At 45.3% G+C, this 18771-nt stretch overlaps 1 pseudogene; it reads left to right on the top strand.

The window, feature by feature from the left end:
• LOC133914679 (uncharacterized) overlaps nt 1-18771 on the top strand; it is a 32716-nt pseudogene that overhangs the window by 3559 nt on the left and 10386 nt on the right.

The raw sequence follows: 18771 nt of genomic DNA, 5'->3' as shown, positions 1-18771 counted from the left end.
AGCATGTGAAGTCCCCGCAGTAGCTTGAGCATCGTCATACGAAGTCCATGGATTGTCAAAGGTTTCGGGCTCGCTAACCTATTCCTCAGAGGCAAGTGGAGAGCAAGGAGGCTGAATTCCCAAATGAGCATGAATGGCCTTTTGTCTCTCCTCTATATTCCTCAACTTTATATTAGTCTTGCCTTTGTATTCCTTGATCTTTGTGGCATTATGAGTGCAAATTCTAAATATAGCCTTGAGAGCCTTTTTTATAAAGGAAGGAGAGCCACGTGAGGAAGATCGACGCTTCAGAGCCACCCTTTGAGCACTTGGAGCCTCGGGTGGAGAAGGAGGAAGTGTGTAGGATTTTGTGCTCACCAACCTCATCGTATAGAGCTCATGCTTCACTTCTTTGAAAATAAATTTCTTGGTAACCTTCTCAAGCATGTACATAATGTATGGCGCATAGGCACAACTTTGGGTAGGAGAGTGTGATGCAATATGAATCTCTTCCCATATGAAATCTACCACACTAAAGGGAGCGGCCTCATTTGACATCCTAGCTAGGAGGTTTCTTGAGATGACTTGTACCATTGTGGCATCTCCACTCTTTGGAGCTAACGTGAGACAGAACAAGGAGTTGATATATTTGTAGAAAGGTCTCATTCTCGTAACCGCGCCATAGGTCACCTTTCCATGATCCTCATACATAAATTCCATATCTTCGGAGGAGAGTTGGGTCTCATTGTGAATTTGGTCTTTTGCGTATTCCGGACATCAAATCCACAAACATGAGCAAAAGCCCGATATGTAATTTTGTATTGCTCTCCCTCGATCATCCAGAACATGGTTTGATTTTCCTCATGATCATACCAAAGTGTTGCATAGAATTCAGCGATCACCTCCTCACTCCAATCACACTTTAATCACATGTGGTCTTTGATTCTTTTCTCTTCGCAAGCTGCAATACTTCATTAAAAATTGGATCATTCTTCCTTTGCATGTAATCCCAATCAATCCATTGTATTGGACTTATTAGCTTCTTCTTGGTGAGAATCACTGTTTCATAAAAAACCGCTGGAAAGTCACTCCAAAATCGATGATCAGCCACATTTTTCACATATTCAAATGGATTTTCATATCTTTCCGTTTTCACCTTGCTTGTCTTTTTCATATAGTTTACAACTTGTTTGAGCGTATCCATTGTTGTATGTATCCTGAGAGGCATGTAAAGCTTCAAGGGACCAATCATGGGATTTTCCTCTTCCTCAATTTCTTCTTGCCAATGAGTACTAGAGCTGAAGGTCATGGCTTTTCCTTTGCCTCTGATGCTCATTTGCCTGATCTTCTGAAAGTTAATATTATAAGTTGATTGGTGGAGCTTCGACGTTGATGATCCAAAGGCTCCAAATAGAACAGATCGAGAACCCTCGCAACCACTACACCACTACTCTATGGTTATCAACCGTGCCAAGGCATGGTTGACCTTGCCAAGAAGGCTTTTCCTGCTAGCAAATCGAGAACAAAAGCAAGAACAAGTAGATGTAAACTGAATATTACTAATTACCAATGAAGTGCTCGAGTTGGGGTTCAACAAACCGATAAATGGCAAATCTATCTAAAATAGAATAATCTAAGATAAACTCGAGCTTAAACTATGATGGCTACTTTGTATATATAGGATAGACATGAGGAGGTCGACCTTGGGTTGTGCAGCTGTGGAAAGAGGCATACACAACCTGGACTCCGACCCGAACACGATTACAAGACCTAACAGGGTCCGATACGGGGGTACAACACTTTATTTCTTTAAATTTGACTAAACTATAAGGAATATTTGGTCGATCTCATGTCCATTGGAAATGGCTCGTTGTAAGCTTTCCAGAATATCCAAGATTGCCTAAATCGGACTTCGTATGAGAGAGTTATGCCTATTTTACTGACATGTTGTCTTGGGACTCGACCACGACCATAACCTCGACCACGACCATGACTAGAGCTCAGCCTCGAGTCCAAGTAGACTTAGCCTTCAAGGAGTGACATCTGGGTAAGGTTGTGGTGCTTCTCCTATGTTCCTAAGCAACAAAACTTAGCAGTATTTTATTCTCTATGAAGAAAATATGAACAATAAGAAACGAATTCACCATGTGTGTATCTGAGGGAGCCATGGGCGTATCATCCTCTTCCTCGAGACTCCAAAACATCACCACGAGGTACATTGGCGGTTTGGACTGCCTCATCAATCCTAATACCACCAGTTTGGGTTACCCTCACTTTCCTAACAACCTTGCGAACTCGCCTCGGTCTACCACCATTGCCACTTCCGCTACCACTGCCACTGTCATTGCCACCAGATTCAGGAGGCTGCGAAGGCGAATCGCTTTAAGCATGCGGATCAAAACGAGCTTTCATCCTTCTTTGATAGGTTTGAGAATCAAACTTGCCATGGCCCATCTTGATATTCCCTGAGGATTGCACAAGATTTGAAATGATAAACGATTCTCAGATGAACAAGTCTGGATAGCCCGGAGTATCTAGGTCTTGAAGTATGTGGTTCTAGGATGGATAAGAAATATTTCTACCAGAGGGATTCGACTCTAGATAAAGACATTGAGAGATCGGATTAAACGTTCTTGAGGAGTAACTTTTAGGTCACACGGCGCACAGAAAGTCAATCCGGAGGGAGGGCCGGAGAATCCGACCTACAGATGAAGGTGATTTGATGATGAACTCATAAAAACCACACAGGAGTCTTGAAATCACCGGAGGAGGCTTCTCCACGGTGAGAGGGTGAAAGAGGAGTTGAAAGAATGAAGTGAAGGGGTAACTTGTTAGGGAAGATATAGAAGCCTGGATGACCCGAAGTATTCGGGTGGACCAGGAAACTTCGGGTTGGAAATTAATTCCAAACCGAGAGGCTCTCCCGGAGGGGAACCCGGACCCTCCGGGTGAGTGACAAACTAGAGTATCTGGGTTAGCACGGAGACTCCGGGTTCTGTCAACTCGACAGATGTGGCCAAAGAGCTGAGAACCTCCAGAATCCAGATACTCTGGGTTAGGCCAGACTATCCGAGTTCTGTAGCTGACAGAATAAAATTTTTGAGTTGAGATTTGATGAGAATTTTAGAAAGATTGGATAGTTGGACATATAAGACACTTTTACCACTTGTGATCAGCCAGCAAACAACAATACATAACTATGATCATAAGTAGCAAATTATAATCAAAAGATCAAAGAACCAAATACTTTGAAAATAGCACACAAATGACATTTTTGCAAACTCCTAGATACCAAAGCTATAAAGCTAAAACAATCAATTGTATGCAACATATCAAGCCACGTTGCGAGAATCTAGGATATTTAGCTCACTTCTCAACTCGCAAAACCTTTGCTCATCTATTGGCTTGGTGAGGATATCGGCTAGTTGTTTTTTTATTCTCACATGGAGAATATCGATATCCCCTTTGGTTGAGTGATTTCTCAAGAAATGATGTAGTATGCCTATATATTTGGTTCTTGAGTGTTGCACGATATTATTTGCTATTTTGATGGCACTCTCATTGTCACACAAAAGTGGGACTTTGATCATGTTGTAGCCATAATCTCTCAAGGTTTGTGTCATCCAAAGAAGTTGAGCACAACAAACACCCGAGGCAACATACTCGGCTTCGGCGGTGGATAGAACTATAGAATTGTTCCTTTGATGACCAAGACACCAAGGACCTACCCAAGAATTGGCAAGTCCCGGATGTGCTCTTCCTATCCACTTTGCAACCACCATAATCAAAATTCGAATAGCTGATGAGTTCAAAGGATGAACCTTTAGGATACCATAAGCCAAGGTAAGGAGTATGAACTAAATATCTAAGAATTCTCTTAACAGCCACTAAATGAAACTCTTTTGGAGCGGTTTGAAATCTTGCACACATGCACACACTAAGCATAATATCGGGCCTAGATGCACAAAGGTAAAGCAAAGATCCTATCATGGAGCAATATACCTTTTGATCCACAACCTTCCCTTCTTTGTTGAGGTCGAGATGCCCATTGGCTTGCATGGGAGTCTTGATACGTTTCGCATTCTCCATGTCAAACTTCTTTAGCATATCTTTGATATACTTGGTTTGACATATGAAGGTCCCTTCCGTGAGTTGTTTGATTTGAAATCCTAGAAAGAACTTCATCTCTCCCATCATTGACATTTCAAACCTCTTAGTCATGATCCTACTAAACTCTTCACAAAATATTTTGTTAGTAGAACCAAATATAATGTTATCAACTTATATTTGGCAAACAAATAAATCATTATCAAAAATTTTAGTGAAAAGAGTAGAATCGGTTTTGCCTATTTCAAAGCCTTTCTTGAAAAGAAATCCCTAAGGCATTCATACCATACTCTAGGTGCTTGCTTAAGCCCATAAAGCGCCTTATAGAGTTTATACACATGATGAGGATACTTAGGATTTTCAAATCCGGGTTGTTGCTCCACATAAACCAATTTGAAGATTGGTCCATTAAGAAAAGCGCTCTTCATATCCATTTGATATAGCTTGAAATCATAGTGAGTAGCATAGGCTAGTAATATTCGAATAGACTCAAGCCTAGCTATGGGAGCATAGGTTTCACCAAAATCCAAACCTTTGATTTGTGTGAAGTCTTAAGCTACCAACCTTACCTTATTCCTTGTCACGATCCCGTTCTCATCTTGCTTGTTGCGGAAGACCTATTTGGTGCCAATCATGTTTTGATTGGGTCTTTTCACAAATGACCATACTTCATTTCTCTTGAAGTTGTTGATGTCTTCTTGCATGGCTATCACCCACTCCGGGTCTCCAAGTGCATCATCTACCTTCAAAAGCTCCAAAGAGGAGACAAAAGAGTAATATTCACAAAAATTTGTAATTCTAGAATGAGTGGTTACTCCCTTTTGTATATCACCAAGTATGTTGTCGACGGGGTGATCTCTTTGGACACTTTGATGAACTCTTGGGTGTGGCACTTGGGATTGGAGTTGAATGTCTTCCACTTTTTTATCATCGAGGAATTTGTTGGAGTCATCATGAGCTTAATCTTGATCTTGACATTGGTCTTGATCTTGAGTTGATGTAGATGGCTCCACTTGAGTTGATGAAGATGGATGAACTTGATCATTATTGGCCATTTGTAGTTCTTCGGGCTCTTAGGCTTAATTTCACCTATTGCCATCTTCTTTATCGCCTCGCTTGAAATTTCTTCATCTCCTAAAATATTGGGATCAACTTGCTCCATTTGGGAGCCGTTAGATTCATTAAATGTCATATCACGTGCAATTTCAACACAATCGGTGGTTTTGTTGAAAACACGATACGCGTAGGCGTTTGATCCGTAACCAAGCAAGAAACATTCATCTTTTTTAGAAGCAAATTTGGAACTTCTTACTTTCTTGTTTAGAATAAAGCATTTACTACCAAAAACTCTAAAGTATGAAACATTAGGCTTGTTACCGGTTAGATGCTTATAAGCGGTCTTCTTCAAGATCTTATGGAGATACAACCGGTTGATGACATGACATGCGGTGTTGACAACCTCCATCCAAAATTGATCTGAAATCTTGTATTCATCAAGCATTGTCCTTGCCGACTCTATAAGAGTCCTATTCTTTCTCTCGACAACCCCATTTTGTTGAAGGGAGTAGGGTGCCGAGAACTCATACTTGATCCCTTCTTCATCAAGGAATTCTTCAACTTGTGTATTCTTGAATTCGCTTCCATTGTCACTTCTCACCCTCTTGATCTTCACATCAAATTTGTTTTTAGCTCTTCTCACAAATTTCTTGAGTATGGCTTGTGTTTCACTTTTTTCATGCAAAAAGAATACCCAAGTAAAATAAGAATAATCATCAATAATAACCAAACCATATTTATTACCGCCAATGCTTATATAGGCTATTGATCCAAATAAATCCATTTGAAGGAGTTCCAATTGCCTTGTGGTCATCATCACATTCTTGGCGGGGTGAGGAGCTTTAATTTGCTTTCCCGCTTGACATGCACTACAAATTCTATCTTTCTCAAAAGAAACATTTGTTAGTCCAAGGATGTGATCCCCTTTAGAATTTTAAACAAATTTCTCATGCCAACATGGGCTAGTCGGCGATGCCATAGTCAACCCATGCTATACTTAGCAATTAAGCAAGTTTTAGGTCTCACTTCATCCGTTGAAAAATCAACAAGATAAAGTTTACCTTTCAACTTACCGGTGAAGGCTATTGAGGCGTCATCTCTTCTAGATGCGGCCACACCCTCATTAGTAAAAAGATAATTGTAGTCTATCTCACAAAGTTCTAATACGGATAACAAATTATAACTAAGAGATTTAACTAACAAGATATTTGAGATAGAATGATCATTGAAAATAGATTTTACCTAAGCCAATTACCTCTCATTTCCCAACATCACCAAAGACAATATTTTCATGAGATCCTTCATTTTTCTTCAAATGATGAGAACATCTCCTTCTCTCCAGTCATATGATTTGTGCATACACTATCTAGCATCCAACTCGATCCACTGGAGAAATATACCTACAAAACAATTTTAAGCCTTTGTTTTAGGTACCCAAATTTGTTTAGGTCCTTTCATGTTAGTCAAAAGCACTTTTGGTACCCACACATTCATTTTCATAACTCTATCTTTTGTGCAGGCACCAATATATAGAGCAACCACTTCACCATGATGGTTCCTCTTACGCACATAAGATGCATAAAATGTGGATTGAGGTGCATGGCATTTGGATTGTTTGGCTTGTGTGGTGAGACAATTTTGCTTTTCTTCTTTAACGAACTTGAGGCACTCCTTGCCATTGATCACTACACGCTCACTTGACTTGCTTGTATACATATCAAATCCAAGACCTCTCTTTTGCCTATTGTCTTTGGTCTCAACGGTCTTGTATAGTGCATCTTTGGATTTGTATGTCTTGAAGCACCCATACTTAATCAAGGCGTTTAGTCTTTCATTTTTTTTTTTGCAATGCTTGCAAAGATTGAACGTTAGTAGCACAAGAATTTATATCAATATTGTAACAATGAGAGCAACCATTACTAGTGGAAGCACCAGAGAGTAAGGTTGCATCAATAGAGGTGGGAGTGCTATTCTTAAGAGAATCAAATTACACTTCAAGAGTTTTATGAGATTCATCCAAACATTTGAAATTCTCTTGAAGTGTAGCATTCCTACTACTCATTTGAAATTCTCTTGAAGTGTAACCTGGATGTGAGATTCATCCAAGTTGATTCTAAACTACATGCAAGACTCTTCTGTTCCGCATTAACCGCTTCGCTCCACCATGTAACCACCGACGACCTTTGGACCCTCTTTCATGAGCGATGTCAAATGTATCTCAGGGTATGCGAACTAACCGACCATCCTTCTGTGCTACGTTTCTCTATAAGGCAAAGAATGACGATGTTGCTCGACCGTTATGTATCCCACATCCAGGTTCATCATTTTCTATTTGGTCACCCTGCTTATCTTTTTTCCATTAATTCGAATACTCCTCTTTTGCGTTAGGCATTCTCGGAAGACGCTGAGTTGATCAACAGAGAGATCCCAAACTTCTTGGTCATGTATATGCTCTTTGGCGGGGGATGTGATGCTTGGTTGGCGTAAAAGATGTCAAAGATCAACGAACCTAAGGGGTACAAGGGCGCTCTCTACTATTCAACCAGAAATTGATGAGGTCGATGAGGACGATGATTTCATGCCACCAATGCCTTGACATTCCAGCAGCAATACAGGAGAATGTTCAAGAAACAGTGCAAGAGGACGTTCACACACCACATCGACAGAACATACGACCAACAAGAAATTAGGACATGCTCGTACCGTGATAGCTCAAGATGACGACGAGGACAATGATTTCATACCACAACGGCCCCTCCCTCTGAGGCCTCCATCTCTGGAGAACACTGAAGACCCTGAAGATTATGGTGGATTTGCTTCTACCCATCCTCACAGCTTCTAATCACCAACTCAGCGACAATAACCATCTTACCCTGATAGCATGGATTGGCACAACTGGCATTCTTTCACTAGTTTATGTCGTCACTTTTCACCACCATCTTGAGATAATCTAGGTAATCAACAGTTATGCACTATGCATCTTGAGATCAATGATACAAGGGGGAATATTGCCACTACTACCTTTTAAATTATACATCTTTAAATATGGCTAAGTATTAAGGCTACTCACAGCCTTTGAGACTACATTGTGAATTAGGAATTTTGAAATATACATTTAAATTAGTTTTCAGGGCTGTTCCCGAGCCAGGTTCCCTGGAAATAATTTCTAATGTTGTCGATAGTTGGCAATTAATAATATTAATGTGCTTTAGGCTCAAACCATGACATATGTTCATACCTATGTTTTGACTCAGCCTTTAGATAAGAAGTGACCAGAGCTTTAAGCATATAATGACAACACCTCTATTCTAACACTATCTTTAGACACAAAGTGACCACATGACAGGGCTTCAAACATGAAATGACAAGACATCTGTTTCTATCTCTATCGACGGACGTTACGTGACACAGCCAATCCCAGCATAAAATAACAAACATGAGATGTTATGTGACACAACACTTCTCAGCATAAAATGACAGCATCAAAGTGCCCGTAGGTACAAGCCATATTCAGCACACGATGTGCTAAATATGGCACTGTAACTCGTATTCGGCATCTCATATGCCAAATATCATGTGTATTCGACACCTGAGGTGCCAAATATGGGCTATAGTGTCATATTCGACACCTCGTGTGTCGAATATGATCGAGCCCGCATTTTTCAATCTTCGGTGTATCGAAAGTCAGTTTTTGGTAAATGAGATATTGAATACGGAGGCTAAAATTTTAAATACGATGATATGTTATTTATTTTGACAAATACGATCACGTATATTATCTAATTTTAGATTTTTGCCTCGAATGGCCACATCACCTGTCCTTAGGCGTTGATCTCAAAGCAAGCTAGCGCCAGGGCCAAGCGAGCCAGCCTTTTCCCCTCGCGTAGCCAGCTATCCGGTCGTTGTTCCCTCACGTGCGTCTTTTTTTTTTGCCCTTTCTTATAGCGTCGCTATCCAGCCCCAACCTTCCTTTCTCATCAGCCCGCGGTGGTGCAGGGCCGACGTCCTTGATATGGTTTGGGCCGACGCCATGGCTGACGGTGGTGGACCTGAAGCCCGTCCGTGAGATCCTCTTGACGCATGCAGACGCCTTCGACCGATACGAGCCCTATCGTCTGGTAGCTAAGGGCGACGGCCTCGTCACTCTGCACCATAGGCGTACCATGCGCCCTCACTGGTGCCGCTCTGCCCGCCTGCCACTGCCAATCCCATATCTGCTGCTCAATTACGTGCGGCTCCTTGCTCCTCCATCTCTCACTCTCAGCTCTCTTTTTCCGCAAATCAAAACACATCAAAATGCACCATAGAAGCTCTCTCTCAGCTCCTCTCACAGCGTTGTCCCCATCGAAGCCAAGCACCGAACCCACTAGCCCCATCTATCTCGCCACTCTCTCTTCCTTCTAGCTCCAATCTGAATCCCAATCCAAGTGTCGCCCTCCTCTATTGGGGCCTCACCAACCTAGCTAGATGGGCACCCGCACGGAAGGGGATTGGTGCCGACGTTGTGTTCCACTTCACCAAACCAAAGCTGCTGCTCGCCGAGCCTCTGGAAAAAAAATCGTCGTCCACCTCGCTCGCTTGGACCTGACGCTGCCTCACTTTGAGATTGAGGCCTAATGATAGGTGCCAGTTGTCCTCATAGCACTGTAGGTGGACTGTGGAAGTGTCGCACCATTGCATGCAATTTTTTTTCATGAAGGGGCCTTCTAAGTAGTGTTCGACCCTTAAGTGTGTGTTTAGTTGTTGGTAGAAATAGATCACCTGCGGACAATAGTTAAGAATCACTATCAAAAGTCCTTCCAGAGTCTTCGATCTTTGGACTCTCAGCAGGATGCCTAGCCTTCGAAGGCTGTGGACCCCTTCGGGACCACTCCTTCGCTGCTTATATGGTCTTCTTGAAACTAGAAGATGCAGCAGGTCTCCGAAGATAATATCAGGGAAGAAATGACACCCCCTACAACTGACTTGACACGAAGTGATGGGTAATTAATGCCGGTGCAAGTGGTGCTTATCCCGACACTCCAGTACAATGTAGGTCATCTTGACACCCTTGATACTGTGGCGTCAAGCCGCAATTGGCGACCAGCTCACCCTGCAGGGTTGCTTGTACCACAATAGTTGCTATGGTAGATATTTGCCTTCTATATAGGGTTAAAAGTAGTTATTCAGGATAAACCCATGTAATTCGGTCAGATTCTAGATATTTGTACATGATGATAACTTATATACTAAGCTACATACAACCCTATAAATGAGGGGCCATGGTCATCTGGGGAGAGGACATATACACACAAACACAAAGACACATAGTGATACTCCCCCTATACCAATCTTTTCGACTATCAATACATTTTCGGTGTCCCTTCCTCTCAAACTTCGTCTCGAAGCTTGAGTCACCTCCTTAGAAGAAATGCTCGCCGTACTTGTTAGCGCAAGACAATCTCTTGCGCCAATAACGCGCCGTCCGTGGGGACTCGAACACATAAGTGCTAAGAGAGGTTAGGACCACACCAGAAAAAAAACCACCAAAGCACTAGCTCCAGCAGCCATATCCACTGTTGCAACCATGTAACCACATGCGTGGCTGCCACAGCCAGGCACATCGTGTGCACCCGCCAGCCCCGCAGTCGTGTGGGATGGTGTTCCTCCGGCCTATGCTAACCCAGAACCTTAGGTTGGTACGGAGGCTCAAGATGGCGCGGAGGCCTTCCAGCATCAACATGGCGTAGACCTCGCCGCACCAGGAGAGGTCGCAGCCGAGGTCGTAGCCAAGTAGGGCCTTCCAATGGTTCTAGGCGGTCGAACCTAGGGGTATTCCTACCTGGGCTTGGTCCCGAAGTATGTCTTTCGACAGCATCTGGGATGCCCTAGGCGAACCAATATCTTCATAGGGTCTGTCTGCCCAGCATCATCCTTGACCTTCTTAGGCGAAAGAGGGTTCCAAGGAGGCGCAGGGCTCCGGAGTACGCAGACCCCGCCAGCGCCCCTGACGCAGCCCTCGTGACGCCAACCGTGCACAGGGAACTCCAAGTCCTCCCCGTCCAGGGAGGCGTAGTAGAAGCCACTCTGGCTTTAACAGCCGGTTCACCGGACAGCCTCTTCGGTGTCCCCAAGGGGAAAGAGGCCCCAGGGAAACCATGGGCTCCGGGGCACGTAACCCTCGTCAACGACATCGATGACAACCACAAGCTCCGATACCCCCGAAGGCATACGGGTGCATCCTGCACTAGCCAAGGTGCGACTACGATACCGACGACCGCCGAACCCTCACGATCTTACTAGAGGAATACCTCAAAAGAAAAGCACGATACCTGGCCACAGAGGGAGTCAGCGAAGGATGGCATAAGGGTCTTAAGCCTAAGGCAAGCTCCCAGGCAAATCTCCAACCCTCCGACCCCGCTCCGTCACCACCAACTCCTCCACCGACAGTACAATATCCCAGCAACAAGGACTGAGTCACAGAACACCATCGCCAGGCTCCAGATGGAGTGCCTCTAGAGTTAGGCAGTGGCTAAGGGCCGAGAGGGTCGCAGAGCGCCTCTTCCAGCCTAGCCTTCGGCTTCACCTCCGAACTCCATCGCCAGGCTCCAAATGGAGTGCCTCCAGAGCCAAGCAGCGACTAAGAGCCAAGCAGCGACTAATGGCCAAGGGGATCGCAGAGCGCTTCTCCCGGCCTAGCCTTCAGCTTTGCCTCCGAACGCCGTCACTAGGCTCCGGACGGAGTGCCTCCGGAGCCAGGCAGTGGCTAAGGGCTGAGGGGGTCATAGAGCGCCTCTCCCGGCCTAGCTTTCAGGTTCGCCTCTGACACACCATCACCAGAGTCTGGACGGAGTGCCACTAGAGCTAGGCAGCGGCTATGGGCCGAGGGGGTCGCAGAGCGCCTCTCCCGGCCTAGCCTTCGGCTTCGCCACCGAACGCCGCAGAGCGCCTCTCCCGGCCTAGCCTTCGGTTTCGCCACCGAACGCCATCGCCAGGCTCTAGACGGAGTGCCTCCAGAGCTAGGTAGCGGCTAAGGGCCGACGGGGTCGCAAAGCGCCTCTTCTGGCCTAGCTTTTGGCTTCGCGTCTAACACACCATCACCAGGCTTCGGACGGATTACCTCAGGAGCTGGGTAACGGCTAAGGGCTGAGGGGGTCAAGGACCACCCCTTGGCCTAGCCATAGGCTTCAGGGCCTCCAAAACTCATGATAGAGGCCTTATTCTAGCAAAGGTATGCCCACGATCACCTGTCAATAGTTTACCTAGTTGGTCTATCTTTCATACAGTTCTTGCTGTTAGAAGTTTTTGCAACAGATAGCCTCCATTTAGAAATAGTAAACTTAGATTATATCCATGTTTAGCAATAAGAAGTAGAACTTAAGTTATATCTTCGTTTGGTATGATCTATGAATAGTCATCTGACCTAGCTATACCTGATACTGCAATTAGCTACTTATTGACAACAGTAGATTGCCAAATTTAAGTAGTAAATAGCCATGCAAATACCTACATGCCAGCAGGCGCAACATGCCTAGGTCACCTGGAAGGCAAGACTGCCTAGGTGTCCTGGAAGGTATTGCGTAGCCTCAGCAGTGTGTTACGGCGCACCCGAAGGACTTCTTCGGGAGGCGTGACAAGCCCACGTACCGTGGGCACAGCATGCCTAGGTCACTTGGAAGGTAAGACTACCTAGGTTTTCTGAAAGGTATCACATCGTCCCGGTAGACAATGTGGCCCACACACCTACAAGCACAACATGCCTAGGTCACCCAAAAGTCAGATTATGCCAAGGTATCCTGGAAGGCATTGCATAGCGTCGGTAGTGTCGAAGCGACACACCGAGGGACATCCATGGTAGCGGAGATGTGGTGCTCTATGGAATACCATCGCAGGATAACCTCGTTGCATGATATGCCTACACACCGTGGGGACATCATGCTTAGGTTTCCTGGAAGGTAGATTATGCCTAGGCTTCCTAGAAGGTATTGCATAGCCTCGATAGTGTGTAAATGCCGGTTAGCAAGGGACATCCTTGGTAATGTAGTTGCGGCGCCCCCAAGGGATTTCTTCGGGAGGCGTGACATGCCCACATACCTATAGGCATTGCTTGCCTAAACCTAAGGTCACCTAGAAGGCAGATTATGCCTAGGTTTTTTGAAAGGTATTGCATAGTTTCGGTCATATAAATACCACGCACCGAGGCACACCCTCAACAGAGGAGTTACGGTGCACACAGGTAGTATCCTCGGGAGCACGACATGCCTACACATCGCGAGCGTAGCATGCCTAGGTCACCTGGAAGGCAAGACTATCTAGGTTTCCTGGAAGGTATTGCGTAGCATCGATAGTGTGTAGGGCCTTCGGCATTAATACATACCGAAGGGGGTGCAAAACCTCCACAAAAATGAAGATGTCTTGAAAACCTCCATAAGACGGAGAGTCTTCCAAAAAACCCTGCAAAATGGGGATGTCTTCCAACCCCCCCACCCCCCCCCCCCTTGCAAAACAGAGATGTCTTGAAAACCTCCTCAAGGAAGAGAATCTTCCAAAACCCCCCGCAAAAACGGAGATGTCTTCCAAAAACCTCCGCAAGATGGAGGGTCTTCCAAAACCCCGTAAAGCGGGGATGTCTTCCAAAAACCTCCGCAGGATGAAGAGTCCTCCAAAACCCCCATCAAAACGGGGATGTCTTCCAAAAACCTCCGCAAGACAGAGAGTCTTCCAAAACCGCAGCAAAATGGGGATGTCTTCCAAAATCCTCGGCAAAAATGGAAATGTCTTGAAAACCTCCACAAAACGGAGAGTCTTCCAAAACCTCCCTAAACAGAGATGTCTTGAAAAACCTCCGTAAAACGGAAACGCCTCCTAAAACCTCTATAAAAGGAGAGTATTCCAAAACCTCACTAAAACAGAGATGTCTTCAAAAACCTCCGTAAAACAGAAACGTCTCTCAAAACCTCTGTAAAATAGGGATGTCTTCCAAAACCTTCTCCAAATAGAGATCTTGAAAAAACAACCATGAGGTAAAAACATCTTGAAAACCTCCGCGCAAGGAGATGTTTTGAAAAACTATATGATAAATCCTTTGGCATCTCGAAGGTGACACCTCCATGCTGGAGGGGTGTGAAACCCACTAGCATGTGAAAGGCACAGCCCACAAGCCGGAGGGGTATGAACCCTCCCCGCAGGCAGAGGTATGGCCTACGTTACTCAAACACGTATGCTAAAAGGTAAAGTCATTACCCTACAGTCTCATCTAGACATGTTCATACGTCATATATGAAGACTATATTAATATTAAGTGAAAGTCCACTCTGTGTGGCATGAAAAATAGTATGGAATTCCCAACTGTTCATTGCAGAGGCAGCAGCTTTGCCCCCAACATACCACCGCCAGGCTCCGGACGAAGTGCCTCCAGAGCCAGGCAGCAAAGGGCCAAGAGGGTCGCAGACCACCCTTCCTACTGGCCGCGCCTTTGGCTTTGCCTCTAATAAAACCGTTGCCAAGCTCAGACAGAGTGCCTCCGGAGCCAGGCAGTGGCTAAAGGTCAAGGGGGTCACGGACCTCCCTTCTGGCCTAGCATCCACCTCGCCCTCAACACACCACCGCCAGGCTTCGGATGAGATACCTCCAGAGCCGGGAAGTGGCTAAGGACTTGAAGGATCGAGGACCACCTCCGGAGCTTGTCCCCAAAGTTCTAGATGGATTGCATTGAATCGAAAATTGTCACATCCCAAATTCTTAATCACGCATTTAAGCAAAATCATGCTTCTTAAGCATTATGCTTAATTTTGCGTAATGGTAATTCAGAGTGCTAATGCACTTCGTTAAAAATCATTTGGATAAGAGAAAGAAAATTGGGGGAGAAAAGAATGGAAATTGCTTTCGAATTACCCATTTTCTCTAACACGTGGGCCCCACCCCTCACCCACTCCCTCTATCAAGTGGGCAGCACCCCACCTGCCCTCTCTCTCTCTCTCCTCCCTCACTCTCCCTTGCGTGCTCTCTCTCCACCCGTGCAGCAGCAGCTCCCCCCCCCCTCACTCTCCCACTTAAGCTCACTCTCTCTTTTCTCCCAAAATCCGAACTCAAGTGGAGGATTCAAGGTATGCATGTGGTACCATTGTATTCTCTAGCTCATGAGCTACTCATCTATCAAATCCATTTTCGTTTTTGCGGAAGAATCGAGTAGTTCTTGAAGTTCTTTGCGTTCTTGAGCTTTTTGGAGCAAAAATAGAGTTTTGGTCGAAAATGAGCTCTAGAGTCATGTTGCTAGTTGATGAGTAAGTTCCAGGACCCTTAGATTATCCCTAACATATTCCCTTTAGGCTTGGAAAAGATTGTAACTCGAATCAACCAAAAATCCACTCAAGAACAATTTTTCTGGGCTGGCCCGGATATTCCGGACTCACCCGGGGACTTCGGGTTCACCAGAAATAGTCCGTTGAATTGTGTTCAAAATTAGTTAGGGTTTAGGGTGCGAGTTTGGTTTAGAATCTTCTGGATAGGTCATATGCACGTCTAGTATTACATTGATTCACATATCTTATACTTCTAGCATGTTGTTAAGCATTGTGGCATGCCATGTTGCATTCATTCATGCTTATCATTGCACACGTTCTTGTTTAGCTAACAAGGAGCCGGAGCGGGAGGTGACCGTGGTTGAAGACAACTTCAATCTTCCAGATTTCGGCTAGTGTTGTGTGGGTAACAGGCAGTTACCTGAGCAGTAAGGCAAGCATCTATCATATTGCACTTTTGTCGAATTGAATGAAATCTAAATATTGATAAACTATGCTTATGTATAGGTTTGCATGTATAGGGAGTCGATGTCGAGTTTTTATGGGTAGAACCTATGTTGATTGCATAATCCCTACCTTGAACTGTTCATCTATATCCTTGTAGCCTTGGTAACATGGTAAATGTCTAAGAGTCGATCGAAATGCTTAGCAATGCATATGTCCTCGATAGAAGATGAGCAATGGTTCGACCGTTGTTCGTGAGCTTAGGGCTTACTACTTGTTCACGTATATGGTTATGTGGATGTTGGTTGGATGAGTGGTGAGTATGAGACGAGATGTGGGTGGTGTTAGGGGTGACGTCTACCTCGAAGGAAAGTCCTGGGGGCAGTTCGGGAGAGGAACCCGGGCACCGTAGACCACTTGCATCGTTTAAGGCCGATCATCGGGGTAGTTGACTTTAACACTTACCTTACACACCACATATCGATCTAATGGTAAGGTGAGCCAAATACCTTCGTAGTTGTGGCTTTGTGGGTCTGAACATCGACGGTGTGAGCGGGCGGGCTTGTAAGTGGTACTAGTTTGCTTCGGGAGTAGTTCTAGTACCGCCGCGCCGAGCGATGCATGATCCACACGGTTGGGACTGGTTGGGAAAGGTTGTCATGAGTACCCCCTTGTATGCACTTTAGTAGGTTGCACAAGACGTATGATCCTCGTGTCGTGTGGGTCCAGGAGTATCCCCTACATGGTGTATAAACAATTCGAACTGCCGCGCTCTCAGTGAGCATGCTATTGTTTTATTTGCACCCGGTCGTAGAGTTCTCGTATGTGGTTGATGGTTCGGATATGTGGTTGATGGTTTAGTTATTGTGGTGGTGGATGAGTTGGTTCAATTTCTTTATATGTTCAAGTACATATGTTACATTTTTGTTGCAATTTCATTTATGTTCAGTTAGTTATTGCAGGGTGGAATGGCATGTTTGGTTAGGTATAGGTGCTCACACATATATGTCTAGGTTGCTTACCACATATGTTTTAGTTAACCTTATGTCATGTCCTTACTAACAGCTCAATGCATAATCCTTGGAGTCAGAATATTATATATCCATATTGTGTAAGACTTACGAGTACCTTTGTACTCAGGGTGCTGCCCTTAAGTTGTTGCAGGTTCTGCTGCTGCCGAGGATGATGTTGTCTTCGGCTACTTCGTGCCTGCCGATCAGGGTGGCGGGCAAGAGTAGTGCATCATACTCTAAAGGTAGCGTATTGAGACAGTGCCTAGGGGCGTGTGGCGCCGTTCTCTTTTGTTGTTTATAAGTTTAACTTTCCGCTGCGTAGTTCTTTTGTGGTTAGGAGTTGAGGGGTTTTGTCTCCTCCTAGTTCACTTTTGTAGTAAATTATTGAAATCAGTTGCATGCTTAATACTTGTAATATAAATGTTTATTACTCGCTCTTTATTAAGCTATGTTGTGATGTACATGTTGGAAGGCATGTGTTCCGATTCTTGGGCACAAAACACGTGCTGGGATTACCGAAGCGGTATTCTGTTTAATCGCTGAAGTCATGATCGTGTCAGTGATCGACTTAGTGATTAACTAGAATACTGTTTGGAAGTTTCCTCACAGAAATCTAGAACAAATTTGGAAAAAGTCCCTACCAACGCCAGATAGGAGTATGTTGCGCTGAAACTTAGCGATGGCCGGGAAAGATGAGGTCACCATTACTTCACCCGGGCCTCCTTGGTTACCCTGTATGTCCACTGCTACTACATTCCCGAGGCCACCTCTCCCCAGGACAGAAGGAAGTCAGTATGCTCAGCCACAACGACGAGGTTCGGACCCTCCGTATCGCACCGGCACCTACCTTAATCGAATTCAAGCTAAGACCTATTCAAGGTCTCGGTACTTCGGTCGCCAAAACCAACCATCGCCTACAAAAGGGCTAGAGAGGCATGGTATGAAGGCACGAAGGCACACAGACATGCGGTCACCTGTTCGGAGGATCCCTTTACACTTTGGCCCAAGAAGGATATAATCATCTCCAAAGGCTCAAGTTATATTATTAGAGACTTGTACATCCAAAGGGTGCGTACAAAGAAGCAACAGTACAAAGGTTGCTACCAAGGAGACAGACCACGAAAGAGCAAACAAGGAGAGAAAAAGTACAAGGTGGAAAAAGATAATTATGGCCCGCAGCGAAGCCATAGTCGACCATGAGACAGGAATGTCCCACGACTTCACCAAAGAATGCCCCGAAGGGCTCTTTCGCCTCCTACGGGTCCTAGCAGGGGCCACGCATGAAGCGACGTATGTGTCTCATCTGCAGCCTACCGCTGTGAAAGTTGATGCAATAGCCAACTCCCGAGTTGTCGAAAGACGAGGAAGAAGTCGAAGAAACCACCACTGTGGTCTCCTTTCCCTTCTTCCTAGCCTCCTCCTTTGCTGTCAAGGCTACCGACTTCTCCATCGACACCTGCTCCTCCTCGTCACTCTCCCTCCCCAAGAGATCCCAGTCGATCTCCTCTTTGTCATCAAAAATATCGATGGTCTCGACAGGCGTAATCCCTTGGACTAGGGGTTGAGCTGGAGCAGCAGGCGGTTGTCCTCCCCACAGGGGTGGAAGTAGGACAGCCACCAGAGCCATTGCCTTCAACCGAGATGGCCCCGCCCCAGTCAAACCAGTCGAGATCATCGACATCTCCGAAGAAGATGAGGAGGAAGACGATGCCATATTCAGGTCAAGGTTAAGTGCTCGCTCATGAGGCAGTAACGAATCCAACCAGATGACCCCAGCTTTTATAGCCAGGCCAAGTAGCCACATACGCTCGGGAGATTAAGCGGAACTGACGCAGCGTCATTTCATGGCACTCCCCATTACTCCCTGGGGAGCCCGTGGCCATATCCTGGTC

The sequence above is a fragment of the Phragmites australis genome, chromosome 4 (genome assembly GCF_958298935.1).
Source record: "Phragmites australis chromosome 4, lpPhrAust1.1, whole genome shotgun sequence".
Classification (NCBI taxonomy): domain Eukaryota; kingdom Viridiplantae; phylum Streptophyta; class Magnoliopsida; order Poales; family Poaceae; genus Phragmites; species Phragmites australis.
This window is presented reverse-complemented; position numbering and strand designations above follow the sequence as displayed.